Source organism: Pelmatolapia mariae, linkage group LG6 (genome assembly GCF_036321145.2).
Source record: "Pelmatolapia mariae isolate MD_Pm_ZW linkage group LG6, Pm_UMD_F_2, whole genome shotgun sequence".
NCBI classification, from domain to species: domain Eukaryota; kingdom Metazoa; phylum Chordata; class Actinopteri; order Cichliformes; family Cichlidae; genus Pelmatolapia; species Pelmatolapia mariae.
The window spans coordinates 24,150,125-24,167,851 of NC_086232.1; the positions used below are offsets into that span (position 1 = coordinate 24,150,125).

Genomic DNA, 17,727 nt, shown 5'->3' on the forward strand with positions numbered 1-17,727 from the left:
GGGTGAGTAGAAAGAGCAAGAGGTCTGAAGGGCACAAGAGGGACAAATAATAAAGACATCAATTATTCACAACCTCAATCAAACAGGAATACACAAAATGGGTGTGTATGTTTGGATATATATATGTGCGTGTGTGTGAGAGAACATAAGGTTTATTTTGTAGAGAGCTCATATTTCTCTCCTTGGTGCAGTCGGGCCAAACCTTTGCTGACTGGAACCATCATAAACTTAATGCCGCCGGAGGCTTGTAAACTCCCTCTCCTCTGCTTTCCAATACACACACACGCACGCACACACAGCAGACTTTTGGACAGTTCTTATTAACACACAACTATGAGAAGCAGAGAGAAAGATAATGAGTATAGTTAGAGTGGACCATAAAAATCCCACTTACATCTGGCTGAAGGGCTGGGAAGACCCTTGAACTGATTTTAGGGTGTAAAAATTGTAATAACTTCAGAAACTGTTTACCTCATAACATGGTTATTTTTAAAAATCATCAAAGTGGCTTAAGGTAAAAGATAACTTGGAAATCAGCCCACCTAAAAGATGTTATTGCATCATTGGATAAACAAAAATAAATTTTTTAATTGTTGCTATTTTCAGAACAAGAATAAGGGATTCACGACCAAAATGAGGGTCCCAGCCTGTGATGGGTCATGAAAGTACTGCAGTTTGGCCACGATAAACCATATATAGTATTTATGTATTCGAAAAAAGTATTTTGTAAATTCTCTTTAAATTTGAGTTAAAGATTTAAATCTTTAAAAAAAATAGATAAGGGAACTGAAAAAAATCACCTACAACAAGCAAATAGCCAGAAGATCAAAATCTACTCGATGAAAACACAGATGAAATATTTCATCTTAGGCTTCTGTAACGTTATCATTAAAGATTTGAGTGGCACGCCAAAGATTTTTGGATTTCCAAATTAGAGCTGTACCTGTCTGAGATTTGTCTCAAGTAATGGTAACAAACTGCTGTTCTGTGGATTAATCTGTTTGGTTTGGTTCGGCATCGTTCTGCGTTTGCTCCGCCACAAGGCAGAAGCAGCTATTGGGAGAGCTAATGTAGCATTTCACACTTACAATGCCAGCAGCTTTACATTGCAAGTTTCTTACTTGACTGCAAAACTGTAGGCGAGTGAGTTCACACAACACTCGCAACACAAAGATGTTTTGGCTTCTTTCTCGTGCTCCTCATTCGTCTTACCGAACCACTCAGAGGGACGCTGGTTCAGAAAAACTTGTTGGAAAGCTTTTATAAACACTCATGGCAACATAACCCAGTGTTGTGAGTGCGATTAATATCATGTCACGTCATTTGTCTCCTATTAGCTACACATGGAATGCGTGTCTGAGTGTGCAAAAGAACAAAAATCTAACTAGCTCAAAGCTTCACTTTGAGCTGAAATATGACCAGTGAAAATAAATTAGATTAATGTTGCCAATAAATGCAATACAAATATAGCGCATTATTCTTCTTCTATATATCAGATAAAGTTGGATTGTTGGTTCATGTTCAAAACAAGCCACGGCTAAATGCCAATTTCAGGACATGTGCTAAAGTGGAATTAAAGGAACCAAGGCAACAGAGCTGCAAAACATCCCATAAACAACAAAAGGTCTCCAGGCTCACATCATTTTTCTACAGGTTTACATAACTGAGCAGTGTTATGAAGTTCGCATACATCCATGAATGTGATTGTCAATATTATTTAAAACTTGAAACATCGACACCAATCTGAGTATCGACTTACATAACAGTCAAACATCTGGTTTGTCTAAGTGTTACAGCAACTGTGATAAAACACTCAAACATCTGAGGAGAAGCTGTATAATTTTCACCAGCTGCACATACTCTAATGCTTTTTTTCATACATTTTTTTATTTTAATGGTTTATGTTGGGACACGCAAGATCGAATGGACTACACTATCTGCCATATCAGGTGTAAGGGTTTAAAAACTCAACAATTTAGGAATCACACCGTGAGCAGGCACAGATGGGTTTTGAAGGCAACTCAATTTTCATGCATAATCTGAAAAAAAAAAAGACATAAAAAAAGAAAAGTTCAGACAAAGAAAGAGGGTTGGTGTTTGAAAAAAAAAAAAGCAATTGAAATGTTGCATTCTGGGATTAAAATTACAAGGCATGCTCGGTTATTTGGATCCTGCTGCAACAAGTCTGCATACCAGAGAATATATGTGACTTTGTGGGTATTTGCACAAAAGGGTGTCCACACTGAAAACAAATGGATAGTTTGCTGCCGAGTCTGGCAGTTTGGATATTTGCCTTAAATCTAAGCAGCATTTGCACAATAATCACTGCAGTTCATCCTTGCGCCTATGATTTGGGAGAAGGCTTGAGGAGAAAGGAGGCCATAGCAGTCTAATCTCAGTTTTTCTTAGTTTGTTAATACACAAAACCAGATCTATTATTATAATCATCATTATTATTATTATTAAAGTAATCTGCACCAACCACCACCTCACTGGAAATCAAGTCTGCACTTCCTCTAATGGCCTTTTGAGCCTGGCTTCACAATCGAGTCAATGCATATAGACTCTAATGTCAAAATGCCCAGCTCTTACAACACCTGGAATCCTCCCGAGTCCTCCTAATGTACTCTTGTTTTCACACATCACTATATATATATATATCAATAAAAATGTGGTTTGACAACCAATAGAAAGGGTAGGCAGAGACCACCCTCATTAACTTCTGATGCATGCCCAGTCCTTTTATCCTAAAAGCAGGCCTGAAATATGACAGAAACTATTCAGTTCAGAAGAGATCATGAAATGTTTATTCCTAGAAGGCTTTAAAGGGGTAAATACAGTACAAAAAAATAACCCTTTTTAATATTATGGGGGAAATAAAAGGACTTCTGGTCCTATTGATGTCTATGGGGAAAACAGTCCTCAGCTTTGACCTCTGTAAGCCCTTTCCCAATGAGTTTATGGGCTCAGGCACTCATCATGGATCATAGTGAATAAAACACCAAATCCATTTTGTAAATTTGGATTATTCTAACATTAAAAAAAACAGGATTACCCAGGATATGCTAGTATAGGCATGCAGTTTCAAGAGTCAGATCCACCCCACGGTTGGGGTATCTTGTTTCAAACCGTGAAAATGCCCATTTAATTAAAAAGAAAGCAGTGGGCGATTTCATGATGGCTACATCCATTTTTGTGCTCCCTACGATCCAGACACAGGGCCTCACCTCTACCAACTGGAGTCACTTAACTCAACTGCGCTAAAAAAAACAAATACAGGCCGCTGTTTGGTGCAGACCATTTAAATTTGGTCTAAACACTTTGATGCATAAAACTGGAGGAGTTTGCCTTTAAAGTTTAAAGTTAGCACTTAAAAATCAGTCTCTTCATTTTAAGTCCAGCGAGCTAAAGTAGTAAAAGACAACAAAAAAGCATCACTGTCCAAACACTAAATACAGACTGCACCGAAGATGCCATATCATTATGATGTTTTAAAAAAAAAAAAAAAAAAAAAAAAAAAAAAAAAAAGAGGAGCTGGAGCTACAGTTCAGGAATGCACTAAAACGATAAGTCTGAATCCCAACTACATCTGGATCTGGGCTGCATCGGAGCGTCAGCACCTTTGAAGCACTCCTTGCAGTCCTCTGTTGTGGATGGTGGGGGTGGGGGGGCTATACATAATTAGAGGGCCTATCTGCGGGCAGGGCAGCAGTGGTACTGATACATATAGGGACAGACGTTCAAGCTGAGACACAGACATTCAGACAAAACACTCACCGGGAGGGAGGGGAGGGGTTGGTAATAAGATCTAGGATGTGTCACAGTCTGGCACTGACCTTTAACTTCTGACCTACAGGCCAGCCCACTGAGTGTGTGCTGTTTTTTGTGTGTGTGCGTGCACTTAGTGTCGTCTGTATGTCGGAGTGTCCAGATCCTAAAAGAATGAAGGAAGCAGCTGCAAACACTCCATCGCTCTCCGTGTCTCTCTGTTTCTTTTTACGTGCGTGCTGTTTCCAACCACCGACACTCTGGACTGAGATTGCTTTTAAATTCATACGCCAGATGGAAGCCTGCCAGCAGTTTGATGGGCCTCATCCCTCCTTCCTGCACCTCCCTCTCAAAGTTTCTCACCATTCTAGTTCCCCTGCTAATCCCACTTGACTTTTACCTTTTTCCCCCCCTCTATCCTATTTTCTTGTCCAATTCCCTCTCTTTTCCGGGCTTCCACCTCATTCATCCTCTACCTTTCAACCCCTCACTCTTCTCTTTGTCTAGAAGAGAAATGCTGTCTTTTCCTCAATAAAACTGAAGGGGGTCTGTAAACTCACATAAAACCACCCATTTCTCGCTATAACGCTGATTTACAGCCCCCTCCCCTTCTTCTCCCCCACGGCTCGTGAGAAATCCCATCTGTTACCAAAAAAGACTCACAAGAAAGCAAAACTGTCGCAGTCAGAGGCCAGGCCGGCGGAAACAAAACGGATGGATTCAAGCCAGCAAGACAAGCCGAGCTATGCAGAAACAGAAAATGCAGCGGGGTGTTTTTCTGACTTTTTGGATTAGGACGTGAAACTGTAAGGCAGCTGCACAATAGCAGGCAAACTTCCCAGATCTTTCTTGGCTTTGTTTTCATTGGCTGCAGAAAAGCCCAGGCCTTCAACACGTAGCTGCAAACTACTTCCACGATAAGCTGACAACACTACTGCCCAAAAGACATGCTGTCAAAGGTGCAGAGCTCCTTACGGCCCAACCACCCGTGTCCCATTTAATGTTGCCTACTACATAGCCTACATCTAAACTATAATGATGCACTGTTGAGCTGTTCTACTTTTTCAAGAGGCTGAGGAGAAAAAAAATGAGGAAGAAAATGCAATAATAACAATATGCAGATGATGATGACTTAGAAGGAGAAGAGGAAAAAAGCAGGTGGAAGAGGAGAAGTAGTAGTAGACGAAGAAAAAGGAGGAAACTGACAACTGTTAGATGAAGGAGTAAAGGGAGATGAAGTAGAAGAAAATAGGGAGATCAGAAGGAGATGAAGAAGGAAGGAGAGGAGATGAGGAAACAGAGGAAAAAATGAGAGGAAAACAAGCTGTAGTAGAAGAAGAACTGAAGAGGAGGAGAAAAGAAAGAAGAAATGGACGAGGATAGGTAGAAAATGAATGAGGAGAAGGAAGAGTGGAAGTAATGCATGTAGATGAAGAAAGAAGGAGAAAGAGAAGAAGCAGTAGATGAAGAAAAGGAAAGACGAGGACGATAACACGAAGTAGAGCTAACTTGGTTAGTTTTTGCTAGATGTACTTTACGCTTCTTCCTTAGAGATCATTATTTAGGATTTATTGAAGATGCTCTTTGTAATCTCATTTGGAGAGCATCGTCATGATGAATGTAGCGATGGTCAATGTAACACACGAAAAACATCGATCAGCCCTACACAAAGCCAAACAGACTGAAGGATAGATTTTCCTGACGTCAAGGTCTCTCGAAGTGTGTGTGTGGGTGTGTGTGTGTGTGTATCCTTGAATTGTCAAAGCAGGAAATAACAGAGACAAAGTAACACTCTGAATGGTACTGCAGCCTAAACAAACAACCTTATGTACACACAAACACATACTTACAAACAATGCTTGCAAACAGAGCTCCAAGTTGTGAGCATGCTCACACGGCCGTGCTTCGTCTAAGCAGCAGTGATGTATAGAGAGTGAAGGACGGACACAAATAGCTCGATGTTTAAGGCACAATTAAAGACTTACAGCATCTGTGTGTGTGTGTGTGTGTGTGTGTGTGTGTGTGTGTGTGTGTGTGTGTGTGTGTGTGTAGCTATATCATTTTCCGTCCGGTGTGGTTTCCATGGGCGGGACGGTGAGAGGGGGGGAAAAAAATTACCACAAAAGAAAGGGAAGGAGGGGGGAATTTTCAGGGTGTGCCAAAGAATCTAAGGCATGTGAGGGTGGGTGGGCCAGGGCCACTGTGAGGTGGGGGGCAAAAAAAAAAAAAAAAAGACTAATTAGTCAACAGGAGGAGCAGACAAAACACAAAAGCTACATGCCTCAAGAATGAAGGTAAGTAATGAGCATTTGTGAGCACATGTGTGTACACATTCCCCTCACTGACCCGGAGCAAACTGAGCTCTTCAACACTGCCAGTGACAGTGAATGCCCTCTGTATGTATACTTGAAAGTAAATGGGTCAGCTGTGACAGAAAACACATATAGAGTTACTTATTTAACCATAACTCTCTCAACACGTCAGCCAGTCAAAGGCACAGGACTCCAGAGATACACACACACACACACACACACAGACACACACACACACACACACAGCTCCTGATGAAACGAGCCCAGATAAAGTCAGAAAGCAGCTGGGGATGACAGGAGGTTAAAGAATTATATAACACACTTAGAAAATGAGCCCAGAAAACATTCTGCAGGGTTTGAAATCTTTTGATGTAGGAGTGAAAAAAAACTTTTCAGAAACAAAGCCAAGAGACTATTTCCTGGATTTGGGAAACTTGGGACCGAGTGTGCACTAACCCCTCCCCCATTACCAGACCCCTCTTTCCTGTGGGTGAGCACGGAGGTCGAGGGAGGGGGAGAAAGGGTGCACCACGAATACAGTGACACTGAGCGAAACACAGTAACACAGATGAGCCGGTCCTGCAGCCAGAAAGACTTTGACGTAATGAGACCACAGCTCTTTCCTGGACCCAGCGCTGACGGCAACAAGTAGTGCCAGGAGTGTGACAACAACACGTTTATAGTGCAGCCTGTCATGTGCCTGCAGCTCAGGGTAATCGTTTTCCATTTCATGGTTACAGGATTATATTACAATATTACTTTTTTCCTTATTTTCAGACACCTTTTCTTGTTTTTCATGTTAAGTACTCTGTATTATTAGTGATCATAACATCTGTTGAATGCCTAAAGTACAGTTATGAAAATACTGAATATGTTGTAAAAAACAAAAACACTTTTAGCAAACTAAACTTCTAGTTTACCCCCCTAAAAATTCAAGGTTTGTGATAACTTTGATCATAAACTGCCAAATGTGTCAGTTTCCCACCCAGCCTTAGAAATAAGAGCCGGGGGGGGGGGGGGGGGGGGGGGCTCTGGCTTTTAATTGACCTTGTAGGGGGAGCCCTGACTATTCACTCAAAGAGTCAGTCTTACGTTACTCAACAAAAGTCTGATATGATGACACCCCACTTTAAAAATGGGTTAAAGAGGAGACACGCAAACATTTCTGGTGTGATTCTGAATCCAGCCCTCAAAGTGTTGGTATTGTTGGTTTCCACTGGCCATTGTCATCTCCTTCTCTTCTCAGCAAATTTTACAATCTATATAAGTAAACTTGAATAAACTTGAATACTTAAATCCTGAAAAGTTGATGTGTGATTTAAACCTCGTTGTGAATTTTTCTGAGCTGTATATTTTAACAACAGAAGATTCTCCTCTGGGTGAACGCCAAAACTTAACATTTGAGAGCGAGTGCCTACTGCTTTTTTTATATGCCTGAAGACCTCAGACAGTGTCCTTGTAATAATAATGTGGTTAGAAAGTTTTTAAAATCCCAGCAGAGCATCCTCCTTGCTGTCCTTCTTGTTTAGGGCTGTTGTTAATAACCAGTATGGGACTGGCACTGGTTCCATACTGGTCAGTAGCTAGGTACTGATAAGCAGCTAGATAAGCAACGCTGTTATGAGTAGTTATGCAAAATGGACAGTCCTGCACACTCAAGAGTCGTCTCACTTTACTACATTTAATATAACTAGAGAAATGGTCTGATTCACTGAACTAACTTTCTTTTTTAATGCTCCACTACCACGGTTTGTCGACTACCACTAAACAACAGAAATAGAAGAACATGCTAAGGTCCATCCAGTACTTTCATTTCAGTACGTACAGTCATTTGAGAGCAGTGTGGGGTGGGGGTCATCTTCGATCATCAAATAGTTCACGATTAAAACTGAATACTCGTTTGACTACCGTTGCTAGGCACCCGAACCAAAGAGTTCATCACTCAAAGTCACCACGGGAACAGCATCTATAGCTCAAATATCAAGACTGAATCTGAGGCTACAGCAGCAGGAAAAGGTGCTGCGAGTCACTTACTGGCACGATGAGCTGTGTCATGAATCCACAGGAGTTACTTTACAAAAAAGGCAATCTGCTCTCAAATTTAACTGGTGGATTAACAGGTGCTGTTTGGTATTCACCAGCTGTCAACCGTATGAGCTCGATCACTAACGAGCCTATGGCCACTCATCTACCTGAACATCATGATGCAGTTCCCAATACCGCAGAGAAGATCGCAGATAAACATTAAAAAGACAGAGTTCATCTCCCCATTGTATTAAACAACCCCACTCTGTGCCTTTTACCACATTTCTTACACTTTACACATAGTGTAAATTCAACACTCTGTCTGACACACTCATTGAATTAACACCCGTTAGTTACAGCTGAGTAAATCTGTTGGCGTCATGTGTCAGCAAACGTCTCAACATCCGCCAGGCCAGGACACCCCATCTAATGTTTTGGTTAAGTTTTGTTTCAGCTACATACTTCAAATGAGGGAAAATGTGCAGAAAATAGAGCGGTTCCATTTCAACCAAAGTCTCATACATTAATTTGTTCAAATACTAACATCCACCAGATCATTGGCGACCTGCTTAAGCAGTGATCACACCCTGTTACTGACACAGACAGCTGTAGATATCATGGACCATTAAGTCCACTAGAACAGGAATGACTAAAGTCCACTTTAACTAAAGGGTGCACAGTTGGTGCACTGTATGTCTCCATAGATAAGGCTGTTTTGATCCAAAAAGCTGTCCAGCATGCAGATGTCCTCCCATGTATATAACTATAACATGCCTCTTAGGGGTAGTGTTGGGTTCTACATTAGCCATGTGCTAAACAGAAGCCAGAAGATTAACAGGACTTGATTGGAAAGGTATAATCCATTTTGGCTTTACAAGTCATCTGCTATATTTCCATTTGGGTGTGCCAAATAGAAGGAAATGCCATTAAAAAGGAGCAGATGCGAAGCCAACTCTAGCCCAAACCAGGTCACTGGTCACCTGGTGGACGTTAAGAGGTTAAGCCGGTAAAAATCACAGGTTACCAAATATAAAATAAACAAAGTTCCAGGTAAAAATGGGACACACTGGAAAGCTGAACTCTTAAAATTCTGACTCGCTCATTCAACCAAACACACGAGTATTCTCATCCTCTTTCATCTCACTAAATACCGAAAATATCTCTTTGCAGACCAAAAGGAGAATAAATAAAGTGTTCTCCATATTTTTATTTCTGACTCAGGTTATATTTATACTATCAAACCTCATGCTCCTTTCATTTCTTTTATCAATATGAGTCAGCAAAAAGCAAGCACTTCGATCATCAGAGATTCTTACTACTTCTCACTTGACTGCAAACATTACAGCTGCTTCATATTCTTTTGTTTGGTACAGAGAGAGGATATTGGCTATTGGAAAGCCACACCTTTCCCCTCTGAAGAAACACATAGAGGGGCGGACAGACATGGCTGTGCACAAAAGGCCTGTCAGATCCAAGGCCAGGGCAGAAGCAGTGGAGAGACTGCGTATCCTATATATAGCCGAAATGTGACAGGACATCCGAGAGGACAGGGAAGTCTAGACACAAATGGCACAGCACTTACTCAAACTGTGTGTGTGTCTGTGTGTGTGTCTTCAGCACAGTCTTGTTATCTCACCTTTCATTAGACAGCCTGTGTCAAGCTGTTGCATGATAATGCCACAAGATTGTATTAATATCACAGCCTTGTGTGATCAGATTGGCTGGAGGCTCGGCCTTTATTTGCCAAATCAAAGGGGGAAAAAAGGAAGGAAGGGAGACAGAAAGGAGTAGACACTCAGAAAATGAGAGAGAAAGCAACGGGGTACTAGCATCAGAGATGTGAGGAGAGTTGGTGGATCAGAGCGAGTGACTCATCAGAAAAGGAATGTCCCATCACTGCCAAAGAAACTACAGACACCGTTGCAATGATTGCTCCGTCTCCAATACTTTAAATCACCCCATCTCTGGCTCTTGTCACCTCTTCCTCCTACACAAAGCCTGTCTCTTTCTCCCTCTGTCTCTGTACTGCTTATCGTTGTCGTTTCCCAGCTAAAGCAGGCCATTCTTCTCCTGCTGGATACTGCTTTTGGATGGGGATGACAAAGCTAGCTAAACCACAACTGGTGTACCAGCTCTGCACCACCCCTGTTAGGAGCAAACAGAGGTCCAAGACTGCCAATTCGTTTATTCTGCCGACAGAGTGCAAAGCCAATAAGCAAATTCCAGCACTGTGTGGTTAATCAAAGCGACACTAGTCAATCAATTTAAATTCTAATCCCCAATACAAGTTGTTTTAAATGCAACTGCGGTTTTATGAATCACAGTAAAGATATGGAGACGAGGCTGGCACTGCATCACATCCTTACCACAGATGTTTGGTTATTTATACTCCCACCACAGGATATGATGTAGGCATAAGAAACAACTCAGGTCGTTAAAAAAAAAAAGAAAAAAAGAAAGAAAACCACCACAATGACTGCACACATGATTCAACTTTTAGATCACCTGTCATCCTGTGCATTCACCACACAGGAATTTACAGGCTCTGCCCTTCCACATCAAGATGGAAGAAAGGGTTCGTGGCAGTTTTACTAGCCATTTCTTCTGTGGGTTTTTAAACCAGTCAAAAAACCCCTACAGATCCAAACCATTCAAATATACATTACGCCATCAAACCTCCATCTGTACATGTATTTGGATGTAAAAAGGTTTTTAAAAACTAAACAAAAAACAAGATCAGTGTTGCCTTCTTCTACTCCTGTTGTTCACGAGTAGATTGCAGTGACTCCAGAGTGCTTTAAACAGGAATATAAATGCATTAGGTTGTGTGGGCATCGCAGGTCATACTGAGCAACGTCAACCATAACCTCTGCTTAAAGGAAGCCGCTGATCTTGGCACACAGCTGATATAGAGAAGACCTAATATTTGACTAAAACTAGTTTTCTCATACACTTTCAGGGATCAAGTGACCTGCATTATCAAGTGGCATCAGAGAAATAGTTTTCAATTAAAGCATCAGTGGGAAGGTGATGAAGCAGGCCTCGACTATGATCTACGATAAGTCAATTTTTTCAAGAGGCATCCTGCGTCTATTTTATATTTACTATTATTGCCGTGCACATCAGTGTCACTACTGAACAGTGAAAAGCAGCAGCGTCAAACATACACCGCCTGGTCCAAAAAAAAAAAAAAGTCACACCAATATTTTGTAGGACTGCGTTAGCTTTGATGACAGCACACATCCACTGTTCCATTATTTCCAGAAGCTTATGCAATGTTACAACACTTATTTCCATCTAGACTTGCACTTTTTCACCAAGATCTTGCACTGATGAGAGTCAGACTGATACATTAAGTCTTCTTCAGCAAATCCCAAAGTTCTTCAATGAGATTAAGGTCTGGACTCAATGGTGGCCAATCCATGTGTGAAAATGCTCTCTGAACCACTCTTTGACAGTTAGAGCCCAACGAATCCTGGCGCTGTCAAATATAATTAAAATATCCCTGTGCCACGAATGGATGGAAAAAGCTGGTCTCTCAGTATATTCAGGTAGTCAGCTGACCTTGTTTTCTGAACACAGACCACCTGAAAATTACAATGAAAACTGCAACCACAGGCTTGCATGGTAGGTACTAGGGATGGTCGATGCACCACCACTCTGGAACAGGGTAAATCTGGACTCATAAGACCACGTGATCCTTTTTCATTGCTCCACAGTCCAATCTTTATGCTCCTTGGCAAACTGAAGCCTGTTTTCCCAGTTAGCCTCATTGATAAGTGTTTTCTTCTGGCTACAGAGCTGTTTGTTCTATCGTTAAATTTTTACAATTTGATTTCACCAAACATATAAACGATCTCCAATCATTTTCAAGATTTGTGCCAATTTGCAAGGGAAACAGCAAGGGCTTAACATATTTTTGCACAAATGTTGTTCTTTATATCTGAATGTTTGGTTCTTTATCGTATCTCCTGGCTAAATGCTTAAAGCAATAGTTTCAGCTCTACTTGCTATTATTAGTGCACTGTAAATATTTTGCTTGGCAAGCCCTTCACGTTTTTCCCCGACCCCTAAAAATTCTTTATGAAATCCAATTACCCGCTAACAGAGGAACACCTGTGCATTTACCCAAGTGGTCCTTGAGACATGAAGTCCAGACTCTCACTTCTATCACTTCTTAATCCTTGTTTAGAGACAGCGCAAATCCTTGAACTTTTTTTAAGTAGGCCAATTTACAGTAGCACCTGGGGCTCTGGCCTTTATAGCCACTTTCATCACATTGTAGCTTTCATATCATATGACTGTGTGTGTGTGTGCGCGTGTGTTTGTTTAAAAGCCAAAAGGAGGCGAGAGGAGGGAGAAGGGAACGCCAGACCAAAAGCCAGAAAAAAAAAAAAAAAACCCTTATGCAGCTGAACTGAGACTGATGGATGTATACATGGGAAAGTGCAGCCATGTGGAAAAGACAACATCAGAAACAGAAACATATAAACAGGAGAGTTGCAGAAAAAGCCCCCCCCCCCCCCCCTTAAAAAATAGAAATTCTGTCCGTCCTCGCCTCATCCTCAGGTAATTTGGAGGCAGAATAACGTGCATACTGATGACCCGATCACGGGCCGCTCTGACAGCAAGGAGACAGTCCATCGGCGAGGGCTGCCAGGAGCCGACACGCTACACAAACAGAAAAACACACACAAAAAAGAAAAGAAAACAAAGCGGAATAAAGCGGGGGGGGGGGGGGGGGGGGGGGGGGGGATGAGGAGCAAGCATGTGGGCGAAAAGCTGTCAAAAAACAGGCGAGACAGACGGACAGATGGAAAGAGGAGAAAAAAAAGGGGCCCTATCATCTGGCTTCACACCCCGCAGGATGAACAGGGCCTCTGTGCTCCTTCCCTGTTCAAACACACCTCACGGCTGTCTGCTCCCTGCAACAACAATGCACACACACACATGCATGCACGCACGCACACACTGCAGCCTGCCTAACAGTGGGCACAATAACCCTATTGAGAGGCATCGATAGGGGGCTGAAAGTGAAGAGAATGAGATGCTGAAAAAAGATTGACAACTCACACATACAGTCTCCCGGACCCAGCAGCACACATAAATCCCCACAAACAAATCGTAGCGTGGTTATCTTGCCAACATGACAGCCTGGGATGAATCTACTCTCTGCTGTCCTTAATTCATCATTCATCTGTCCAATCTGGTCACACACACACACCACACACACACGACTAAAATCACACACATAAACAGTAGTTTGGTCAGGGGCGGACCAGCAGTATTGTTACACAGGGGAAGAAGGGTGGTGGTAGCGGATCTCCGAACTCTTTATCTGATTACTCACACACACCCACGCAGAAACGCTCAGTCACACAAGCATGTACACACATGCACACTTTCACCATGCTTTCTCGTCAGCTGCTGTACATGACCCCAACCACACACAGACTAACGAGTTGGTGCTGCAAGGCAAGAAAGTCCCGGGATCGTTCACATGCAGGTTTATCATCTTTCCAACAACTGCACCCATTCTGCTGAGGACTGTGGCTAGCGCGGCTATCGAAACATATTTTAGGCTGTGCTCAAAGCTTTGCAAGGTGACAGCCTGGATTAGGGTCAATCAACCAAATGTGACAAAAATGCCCACCTGAGCCCCTCCATCACACGATTCAAGTATTTTTAATGAAGGCATGCAAAACTTTATCTACATACTAGGTCCTCTTTTTAAAAATCCTTTTTTTTCTTTTCTTTTTTTTTTTTTTTTTGCATTTTTAGCCTTTATAATACCAAACATACAACAACTAGCCACATGAAGGGCTAAAAACAAACAGACCGTCTCTGATGTCCGTGCATGTTCACTTTATGAGGATTCTGAAAATCTTCTTCAGCACTTAAAGCCATTTGATCAGCTATTATATGGAATATGTGAACACCCTTTCACAGCTACCAGTCATTAACAAACATTTCTCAGAAATCATTTTCACACTGCAGGACAGAGCTTAAGGATGAGCCTGGTATTAAAATACAGGTTAAAATCGAGACCTTTGGGAGGTGGTTTAGCTCCCTGGGTTGAGTGGGATACCAATATGCCGCAAGGCCACCACAGATCATTTCCTGCATGCTTTTCACCTTACTCCATCTTCCCGTCCTTTCCTATCTGCCTCACAGAAAAGCAGAACTTCCACACGCTAAAGCTTAATTTGACCCAAGTGCAACTTTGCCAGTGCAACAATAATATATGCTGCAGAACTGATGCTCGAATTAAAAAATACAAAATAAAAATAAATTTGCCTTCAGATTATAACGCTAAGATTTTACCTCACCCTTACACTGGAGTAAAACTGATTTAAAACCAACATTTCATGAAATTATTAAGGGTCAGAAATACTGAAAAGGCTTTGACATTCATCTCATGTTCTTTGAGGGACTGTAAAACTGCTAAACTTCTAAAACCCTGATTCTTCAGGGGTCAGGTGCCATGTGTTGATTCATTTCATATAAAAACGAGACATTACTGACTTGCGCTTGCATTCTGTGCATGTGCCCAAATCGTGCAGCAGCACGCCTTCCTTTGAGGATGAGTTGGCATCTTGAAAGCGAGGAGCTCATACCAAATATTACCAAAGCTAAAACAAAGACGCACTCAGGACCAGTCTGCAGTGCTTGGCCCAAAACTCGACCCATAAATGTCCGAGTCACTTTTTCCACACTCAGCAACTCCTGATTGCTGTATAGAAATGCTACAAGAGGGAGGGAGGGAGGGCAAAGGAGCGAGAGAGAGAAAATGACGAGGGAAAAGAAGGATGAAGCGACGACAGAGGCTGGCAACACAGAGAGGAGCAGAATATAAACCAACTTAACCCAAACCCAAAAGCCCTGAGCAATTAGCAATGACATCATGTACACACACACATGCACGCACACACACACACTGCAGAGAAGGGCCAGGTTTGAATGAAAAGCAAGACAGCAGGGTACAGAGGCTGCAAGGATAGCGAGGGAGGCGAGGCAGAGGATGACAGTGCACCATTTCTACTATGGTGGTACAGCCAGTGACACATTCAGTTTTGCAATTGCACAAATTAACTCACCAAACCGACACCGCCACAACCACAGCTTGAAATAGAGAGCACAAGCTGTTTACCAACAAAGTGCTTATAAAAAAAAAAAAAAAAAAGGAAGCAAAGGCAGGAAAAGGGAGTACTGGGAAGATATTTAGATCAGACTCAAAGCATGCTTTACTCATGAGGCTTTTTAACATGACTGCACCTTTGAAACAGATACACCAGTAAGCAAGTACCAGTGCAAATGTGATGCAAAACAAATACAGCAGAGCCAGGAGAGAAATGCTGGCAGTGAAACCTCAGTGGTGCACTCTAAAAGAAGAAATCGGGTCCTCTGACAATTGGTGTTATTGTCAACAACTTCAGCCCTCCTTCTCCTCATAGGCTGCAATATATTACATGAACTGTGTCCCGAGCGTTTACAGTCTTACCACAAGAGTCAACAGTGACGCTTCCTCTAGGTGTTTATGCACAATCATTACGTATCCCAAACTCTCACTCTCCCCCCCCCCCTCTCTCTCTCTTTCTCCTCCCTACCTCTAAGAAAATTAAAACAGGAAAGCTATTCACCTCCTCCTCTAGATTCTTTATATCGCAAAAACATAAACATGCAATTAAGTGGCTCCATGTTTGCATAAAACAAACAGCCGTATCTTCTCAGGGAGCTCTGGCAGAAACAACCAGAGGAAGGCTGGAAATGATTAGCTAGCCACAACCAACCAGGACCAAGCACCACTGCAAGTCCCTGACTGGGCTCCCAGGGGTTTCTGATGGCCTACAGTCCCACAGACTATTCAATGTAATATGCCTAAGTGAAGAGAATACCCCCTTTATGCCTGTTTGTTTCACAATGAGCCTTTTTATTACTTAAATTGTTGCTGTAAACAGAGCACGACATGGGAATGTTTCCAACCTCTGGATGGAAACCACAGGACAGAAAACTGGCGCAGGCTGAATTAATCTGTCAGCTAATTAGTTACAAACAGAAAATTAATAATTGATTAAAGGTTTAAGCCACTGTTGGAGTGACAGACAGATACTTGTTGGATCAATCATCTTAAATTTAAATGATTTACTATACAACTGAAGATGTGAGGAAGGTCACATTGTTGCCTGATCCACGAATAACTGATAAAAACACCAATCTAGGCTTCACTCCAAAATTTCTGATTTTTTTTTTTTTTAATTTTGGTCATTTGCCGAAATGAATATTACATCTTACTGACTTAGCTTAATGCACCAAACTGGCTAGCTGCCTCATATGAAGGTATTTAGGGGTGTGAAGCATAAAAAAAGCCTTGTTTTTGTCTTGAGGTTGGCCAAGTTTGGATGATTGGACAGTTTCCCCCGTCTCTTACCTGAGCCTAGGCCCTCTGCATGAAGACGACACACGTTTAAGAGCCGTGAGGTGTCACAAAGGTTATTTTACACGTATGTTGTGTCCACAATCGGACGGTTCTCCTGTTTTTCGGTCCCCTCGACACAGCGGCTGAGTTAAAAAGTCAAGCTGGAGTCAGCGGCAGCTGCCTTGCTCGCGACCGCGCTCCGTTTACGGCTGCGCATTGAACGTGTGACTCCCTGAACGCTATGTGAGAGCTCGTTCACGGACACCGGGAAAATACGTGACAATAAAGTGAAAGAAGCATACCCTGGGTCCCGTAAATGCCCCCTCCCCTCATCTGCCGCCCCAGCCTATCCCCCTATACCACCACCACCTTCGCCAACCGTTTGCAACACAGCGGGCCCCTCAGATGCCAATCACTGCGTCGCCCGGGGAAGATTACGGGAAAAGTTAACTCCCGTTTTTCATTTGAACGAGATGTAAAACGACCGCAAGTCCCTGCGTTGAAGCGAAATTTATCGGCATACCACATCACTCACCTCTTCTCCTGCGGGTTCACGTACTCCTCGCAGAGCTCCTGTCTTTTTTTCTCTCTCTCCACCCCTCCGTTCTCGGATTGTTTCCCTTTTCTCCTCCCTCCCAGATGCCGCTGGTCTCCGGCAGGGGGAACCGGGGGACGCTGCTCCGGAAGCAAACGCTCCTCTGTTTTTACTGCCTACGCAGAGAGCGGCTCAATATTAGCGCTTTAATCTGTGATGCCTGCTGGCTGCTTTAAATCAAGAGGTTTCAGTAGGAAAGATGAACTGTTGGTGAGGAAAGCATTGTCCAAAAAAAAAAAAGTGACAATGAAAATGTCGACAGAAAGCATGGTTATTCCTAACACACGAGATGGGAAGGAATACCTGCAGAGAATAGGTTAAAATGTATAATATAATAATAAGCAAGCATAATGTGGAAATTACTGTATAAGCAGTACTGTGCAAAAGTCTCGAGACATCTTAATTTCTTTCTGAAGATCTCCCAGAGTTTTCCTTTGGACATAGGTTGCTTTTTCACTATTTTTTCAGTTCAGATCTTGCACCTGAAATTTTTCAGAGTTTGTTTGTTTGTTTGTTAAGACACTTAACACATCTTTAGGTACACACAATTTGTCCTCATATCTTTAGTTGAAGTCATATAAAATGCCAATTGGGGCTTTATATAGCTTTAT

At 42.3% G+C, this 17,727-nt stretch overlaps 1 protein-coding gene across 4 annotated transcripts in view; it reads right to left on the reverse strand.

Annotated features, from left to right (window-relative positions):
- Positions 1-17,178, reverse strand: part of apbb2b (amyloid beta (A4) precursor protein-binding, family B, member 2b) — a 61,971-nt gene extending 44,793 nt beyond the window's left edge. For 2 of the 4 annotated variants that reach the window (XM_063476276.1, XM_063476275.1), the window contains exon 1: positions 17,057-17,177. The gene's annotated coding sequence lies outside the window, so the exon portion shown is untranslated. Of the gene's footprint in view, positions 1-16,533; positions 16,718-17,056 lie in introns of those variants that run through there. The other 2 variants (XM_063476273.1, XM_063476274.1) reach the window with 2 other exon arrangements.
- Between the last annotated feature and the right edge of the window lie 549 nt (positions 17,179-17,727).